At 33.9% G+C, this 7008-nt stretch overlaps 1 pseudogene; it reads right to left on the bottom strand.

Moving 5' to 3' along the window:
* Positions 1 to 1542: 1542 nt before the first annotated feature.
* On the bottom strand, positions 1543 to 3956 carry LOC141696476 (uncharacterized; annotated as a pseudogene).
* Positions 3957 to 7008: the final 3052 nt, after the last annotated feature.

Below are 7008 nucleotides of genomic sequence, written 5' to 3'. Positions count from 1 at the left end.
GTCTTTCCTCCACTGACAGGCCCTGTCGGCCGGACCTGCAAGAACTAGCTTGAAAGGATCCTTGATTTTGAAACAACCACTCAACTTGTCCAGCTCGTTTGGATCCCGCAAGGCACTGATAGTGTACCTTGATCGAATGGGGAATTCATTGGACTTTCTGGCCACATTCATCTTGGCCAAACGAGTCATTTTCTTATCAACCATCTGAAAAAAGGGCACATAAGAAGACAATTTTAAAACGCAAACTATGAAAAAACAAGCACAAGAAGAAAAAGAGAGAAGTGTTACCTGAAGTTATGCTTCTAAAAAAGGCTTTGGGGCTCAAGATACTCCGACCTACCGTTATTGCTCTGAGATTCTTAACAGAAGAAAAAAGAAGGAGAATTTAGAAATGAGAAAGTGAGGAGCAATAGACTCTACTCACTCCTTTATATAGGAGAAAAAGTGAAGTTGAAGGGATAAAAAACCCAGTAAAGATAAAGGCCCAAAGAAGAAACCCAGAAATGGAACGTTCCAGTATACTCCAAGGAATTCCAAAGAAAATAAATAAAAATTCCCGAGAATTCTAAAGAAGGTGTTTTAATATATTAAAGCCCAGATTAATATGGAAAAATAGAAGACCCAAATCCAATTAGGATTTGGAAAAATTGAAGGCCCAAATCCAATTAGGATTTGGAAAAATACAGGCCCAAATCAAAGCCCTAAAAAAGATAAGGCCCAATCCAAATCGGATGAGAAGAAGGCCCAATAAGACCAGAATTGAGGTCGAATTCTAGGTCGTGAATTCTACTCGAATTCTTTCGAACAGACACCCGAAAATTACGGGTATAATAGACCAGAATTGAGGTCGAATTTCAGGTCGTGAATTATGTTCGAATTCTTTCGAACAGACACCCGAAAATTACGGGTATAACTGAACATGAATGAGGTCGAAAGCCAGACCAGGTTTGAGGTCGAATTCCTGAATCAAACACAATATTTTTCAAGAATGGGTCCAGAAACCTAGACTAAAATCCAGGTCGAAGAAGTCATTACTGAGGTTTTTGAAAGGTTCAACAAATTGATAAATGACTTGCAGCTACATGATAAATTCTATGAAGCTGGGGAAGTCAACTTAAAATTCTTGCTCACTCTTCCTGACCATTTAGAGCAAAAGATATTTGCAATAAGAGTAGGGAAAGATCTAGGGAGAATAACTTTGGAGGTTTTATATGGTATTTTTAAAACCTATGAGCTGGAGATTATGAAAAGAAAATCATTAAAGTTAAGTCAAGGACATGTTGTGGATGTGTCAAGTGCCTTGATAACTAATGAAAGGAAAATAACTTAAGATGAAACTGAATCCCAGACCCAAGTTATACAACTTGTTGAACAGAAGAACAAGGAACCTCAAAAGCAAGTCATTCTGGAGTTGGGAGAGGATGAGTATTACCAGTGGCGGACCCAGGAATTTTTGCGAGTGGGTTCCTTATATAAGTATTAACGAAGACAATAACAATGAAAAAGTACGAAATTTATATAAATAAGAAATATTTTTACATTTTATAGTTGTTCCCTACGCGTTTTCATCTTTTGAAAATGATTTATTACATCATCATTACTAACATTGGCAAGCGCTTCTTTCTCAATAGCCGAAACAAGACAATCACTTAAAAATACATCTCCAATTCGGTTGCGCAAATCCGACTTCACAAGTTTCATTGCAGAAAAGCACTTCTCCACAGTTGTAGTCGCAACGGGCAAAACCAAAGCAAGTTTTAGCAAACGATAGATTAAAGGATAAGATAAATGCTTCCGTGTTTGGACCATCAATCTAGCAAGATCACTAATCCCATTCAAATGAGAAAATCTTTTATCGTCTTTCACATTATCAATATACATGATAAGTTCATGCTCCAATGCCATCCTTTCCATAGAACTAAAGTCACTAGGATAAAAATCAACTAACCTCATCAACTGCAATGAGTCAAATGCAACAAATGAATCACGTGGATCCAAAGCAGCCATACAAATGAGCAACTCAGAGTTCACCTCATTAAAACGATCATCAAACTCTGCAAGTTGCATATCCACAATAACATTAAAACAATCAAAACAATAATAATGTTCATATGTGATTCCTATTTTTTGTCTTCTATTTTTTGGATTAATATATGACTCTGTCATATTCAACTTTTCAATGCCATGCTTGTCACAAAAAGAAAATATCTTCTCTAAAAGGGGAACCCATCCATCAGTTCTAAACTTTAGCAACTGTCGTTTAGTTGATTTCACCAATGAAATAGCATTCAAGATATCCTGATCTTTTCTTTGTAGAGCTTTTGTTAAAGATTCAGTGAGCCCAAAGATATGCAACATCAAATGCAAATAAAAAGCAAAATCAAATGACATGAGATATATCTGAAGACCATTTGCTTGACGTTTTTGCACATCTTTTTCACCTTCTTTCTCAACATAGCTAAGCATATTAAGAACATCCTGAAACAAATCAACCAAACGCATAAGTGATCTATAATGAGAACTCCAACGTGTATCCCCAGCTCTAATGAGAGATAACTCTTGATTTAGTCCACTTCCAGTTTCTCTTTCACCACACCCTATCTTTTTTAACAATTTTTCTCTTTGACTATCTCGAATCATATATGTTCGTTTACAAGAACCACCAACCACATTTATTAAAAGGGATACCATATCAAAGAAATCTCCAACCGGAAAGTGTTTTTTCGCAATAGCCACAATAACTAACTGAAGTTGATGAGAAAAACAATGTACATAATAAGCCGAGCTATTTTCTCTCATGATTAAGGTTTTTAACCCGTTAAATTCACCACGCATATTGCTTGCACCATCATAGCCCTGCCCTCTAACTCTTTGCAAACTCAAACCAAATTCAGTAAGTAAAGAATCAATACCTGATTTGAGAGTTAAAGCAGATGTCTCCTTTACATGAACAAGACCAACAAATCTCTCCTTAACCAATCCACATCCAGAAGCAACATATCTTAAAATAATAGCCATTTGTTCCTTCTTAGAAACATCACTTGACTCATCAACTAACAAAGCAAATACGTCATCACCAATTTCTGAAAAAATATAGATTTAAGAATTTCTTGTGCAAAACAGTGACAAATATCCTTTTGAATCTTGGGAGACACCATTTGACTATTTCCTGGAGCATTTTTTAATGTGACCTTACGAACACTTTCATTTTGATTTTGAGTGTACTTCATCAATTCCAAAAAATGCCCTCTATGAAACGATTTTTCTGACTCATCATGACCCCGAAAAGGTAATAAACCATTTAACAAATATCTTGACACATCAATTGAAGCATTTAGTCGAATCCGATACTCATTCTTTGTAACATCACTTTGCTTATGTAAAACAACGGAAATAGATTGATCTTGACACATCATAGCATCATAATTTTTAATTGCTTTACTATGAACACTACAAACTTCCCCAATATAAGCTTTAAGCCTTTCTTGCATTTTATTCCAACCACCAAAACCTTTGAAAATAAATGCATCACCCCCGACTTGTGTTCTAACATGATCATTAAATAAGTAACAAGGCAAACAAAAGACTCTATCAACTTTAACACTATACTCCAACCAATCATAACTTTCAAACTATTGAAGATTAAAACGTCTCGGTTTACCTCCTATCATCGTTGTTGGATATATAAACCTTTCCGGTCTACAAGGCCCTCTAAGTATATATGCCCTTCTAATTTCATCTCTTTGATTTGGATGATAGTCTAAAATTCTTTTTCTATCATGTGGATCCGAAGGAAGTTCGTTCAAATCAATTAATTTCGACATCGAAGGAGAAGAACAAGATTGAGACACATTGACATTTTCTCTCGAGGATGCATTGATAACGGGTTCAACATTACTATCACTATGAGATGGTTCCAATGTTGAGGGTAATTTTCTTTTAAAGTATCTTTCCATTCTGTAAAACAAATAAGTAAATTTGAATTAATCAATTAACTAATTACACATTCAAATTATTAAATAATTTTAATCTAATTAATAAATAATTAATTAAGCAACTAGCAAACTAACAATGTATCACAATAACAATTAACAATTAGGATATCATATTTTTGGTTTAAAAAAAAGAATCAAAAATAGATAAATATAAAATTTAGAAATTGCTTACTTGAAAGGTTATAGATCCAAAGTAAGAATGGAAGGAGACAAAAAGAGAAAAGAGTGCAAGAAGATCTTTCGATTTTTAACACTTGGCTTCAGCTCCAGACTTCGGAGATCAGGGAGGGAGTCACGACACACCAAGTCCGAGGCAGTGTTTTTATTTTGTGCTTTTTTGTTTCTCTGTTATTTGCGTTGGTGACTGAATGGTGTGATATACTGATTTTTTAGATAGACAGTGTTAATACCTAATGCTAATGGGCTTATATAGTAGTGAGCTTGAGGTGTAGTGGGTTCCTGGACAAACTCTAAGTGGGTTCCCTAATAATTTTTTTAAAGGCCAATGGACTTGGCAGCCCAGTGGGTGCCTCGGAACCCACAAACAAGGTTGTAGGTCCGCCCCTGAGTATTACACTCATGATGAGTTGAATGAAATGGACCAGTCGATGGCCTACCTAACAAGAAAGTTTTCAAACATAAGAGTTAAGAATGTAAGGGTCAATCATCCTACAACAACAATTGAAAGGGAAAACTCAGACAAATGCAACTGACAAAAGTGACCATAAATCAGGATATGTGCACAAATCAAAGATAATATGCTATAAATGTGATGAGTTTGGTCACTTTGTCACAGAATAATATCTAAACTCTTTAATATAAGAAGTATTATAATAATATCCCGAATAATCCACCATACACAAGTAGTGAAATAGACAAGTTTTGAAATTAGTAGCGTCACAGTTGACCTTCGTATAAGTATCATTTATAATCCAATATTCAGAATTATGAGTTAAATCAACTGATATTGAAGGATCAAATGCCCACAAAATGTGAACAAATATAATCCTCATTTAGATATTAATATATAGTAAAGTATAATCTATGATATGCTTATTTATAAATTTACATGTTTAAAGTTTTAGTAATAAGTCTGAGATAGTCAATGAATTTTTCTTAAGACCTGATTTATGCCCGGAGCAAAAAAGAGAATCCTTTTTTTACCCACAAGTCCTCAGCCTACACTTCAACAAATGGTCCTCTTTTTTAACTCACAAATTCAGAGTGTCTACACTCAGATTCTGAGCATGTTAAAAAAATTCACAACTAGCTGTCAATATATAACATAATAGGTAATACGCTTATTTATAATTTACATGTATATAATTTTAGTAATAAATTTAAGCAAACTAATAAATTTTCTTAAGACACGAGCTAAGCCCAAACTCAAACAGAAAGTCATGTTTTTACTCACAAGTTCTTAGCCAACACCCAGTTCCCTGACCTAACGGGAGCAGATGATACTCTTTTTAACTCGTTTCCTGACAACAGATGGTACTCTTTTTTAACTCACAAGTCTTGAGTTTGAGCATGTCAAAAATATTCACAATTCACTTGTCAACTAAATTTTCATTTTTAGTTTCCGGAAATTATAAAATGTCACTATCAAACTTTTATTTATTATAGAAAATTAGACCCCTGCACTAATATCAATAATATCAATTAAATTATTACATATTGTAACATCGTCATTGACCGCCACATTATTTGATAACAATACATTTTTTGTGTCTCTAAAATTACTCATTAATTTACTATTTCGGTGTAACAATATCAAATTGAATATCAAAATGTGTTCCCAAATGACGTGACACAGATGACTTGATAATTTGAAATAATTTTATTAATGAAATTTTTGTGAATACGGAAGGATTCATTATTATTACTTACATCGTAACCATTATATATTTTGGGTACTAATTTGGCACTATGCCAATATTCCAAAAACAATAATACCTTCAAATTCAATTTAGTAAAAAATTATGTATACATATAGAAATGAAAATATATCATGAACTATTATGTACATGTAGAAATAGAAAGGAAACTAAATAATGAGAGGAGAAAAACTAAAAAGGATCAAAACTTTAAAGAACAGTAAAATATCATGTCTAAGAAGAACTCTAGAATAATATATAAGTGGAGCTAGTGGGAATTATTGGAAGTTCGCTATCAATGAAAAGCGAAACTTATTTATCCTCGCTAGGTCAAATCAATTCATAAACCTGAAAACATCCACTGGAGTAAAGGATACAAGTCCTTATAACCCCCCATTCATTCGTTCTTACCTCATTTTCCAATGAAACCCACATCCAATCCTCACATGATCTTGCTTGGGGAACCTGAAATATTTTACTCTTCTATCAAAACAAGATCTCACTTTGTAAGCTACCATCTCATGAAATTTTGAGTTTATCAAATTCTTGTTCAAGTACATAATAAAAATTAAAAAGATCATCGATTCGATTTCAAATGTGACAATAAGATTTAACTAGGATCATGACGTCGATTGTTAGATGCTAGTTTCCTCCAAAATTAGCCGAGGTGCACACAAGTTCATCGGCTCTGGTTTGACTCGAAATTATGAAGTTATGGCAGAAATAGTACCAAAACATGCCAAGCACATAGTGACACTTGTAATCAACTAGCACCTCTGGATTGGAGCCTACTTCTGCTTACATGGAAAATAATAGCCAATCAATCTTGGATTCATAAAGTGAAGTTAGCATCACCATGCAACATATATAATCTTGAGTACTATAGCATATACATGTATAGATATATATCATGCAACTCCCAACCTGGACAAAAATAATAATTGAACAAAGTGAACAGCTAGCTATGGGGAATGGAGGAGAAAGCCAAGGGGTCCTTGAATATATGTTGGATCCAAAAGGCAAAGTACAGATTGGTGTGCAATTATTCATCCCATATGTTTTCATCCCCTTACCTTGTGAAAAGAAAAAATTCTCCTCCTCTAAAAGTAAGAAGAAAGAAATATAGCCAACCCACA

Source organism: Apium graveolens, chromosome 11, assembly GCF_009905375.1.
Source record: "Apium graveolens cultivar Ventura chromosome 11, ASM990537v1, whole genome shotgun sequence".
NCBI classification, from domain to species: domain Eukaryota; kingdom Viridiplantae; phylum Streptophyta; class Magnoliopsida; order Apiales; family Apiaceae; genus Apium; species Apium graveolens.
This window is presented reverse-complemented; position numbering and strand designations above follow the sequence as displayed.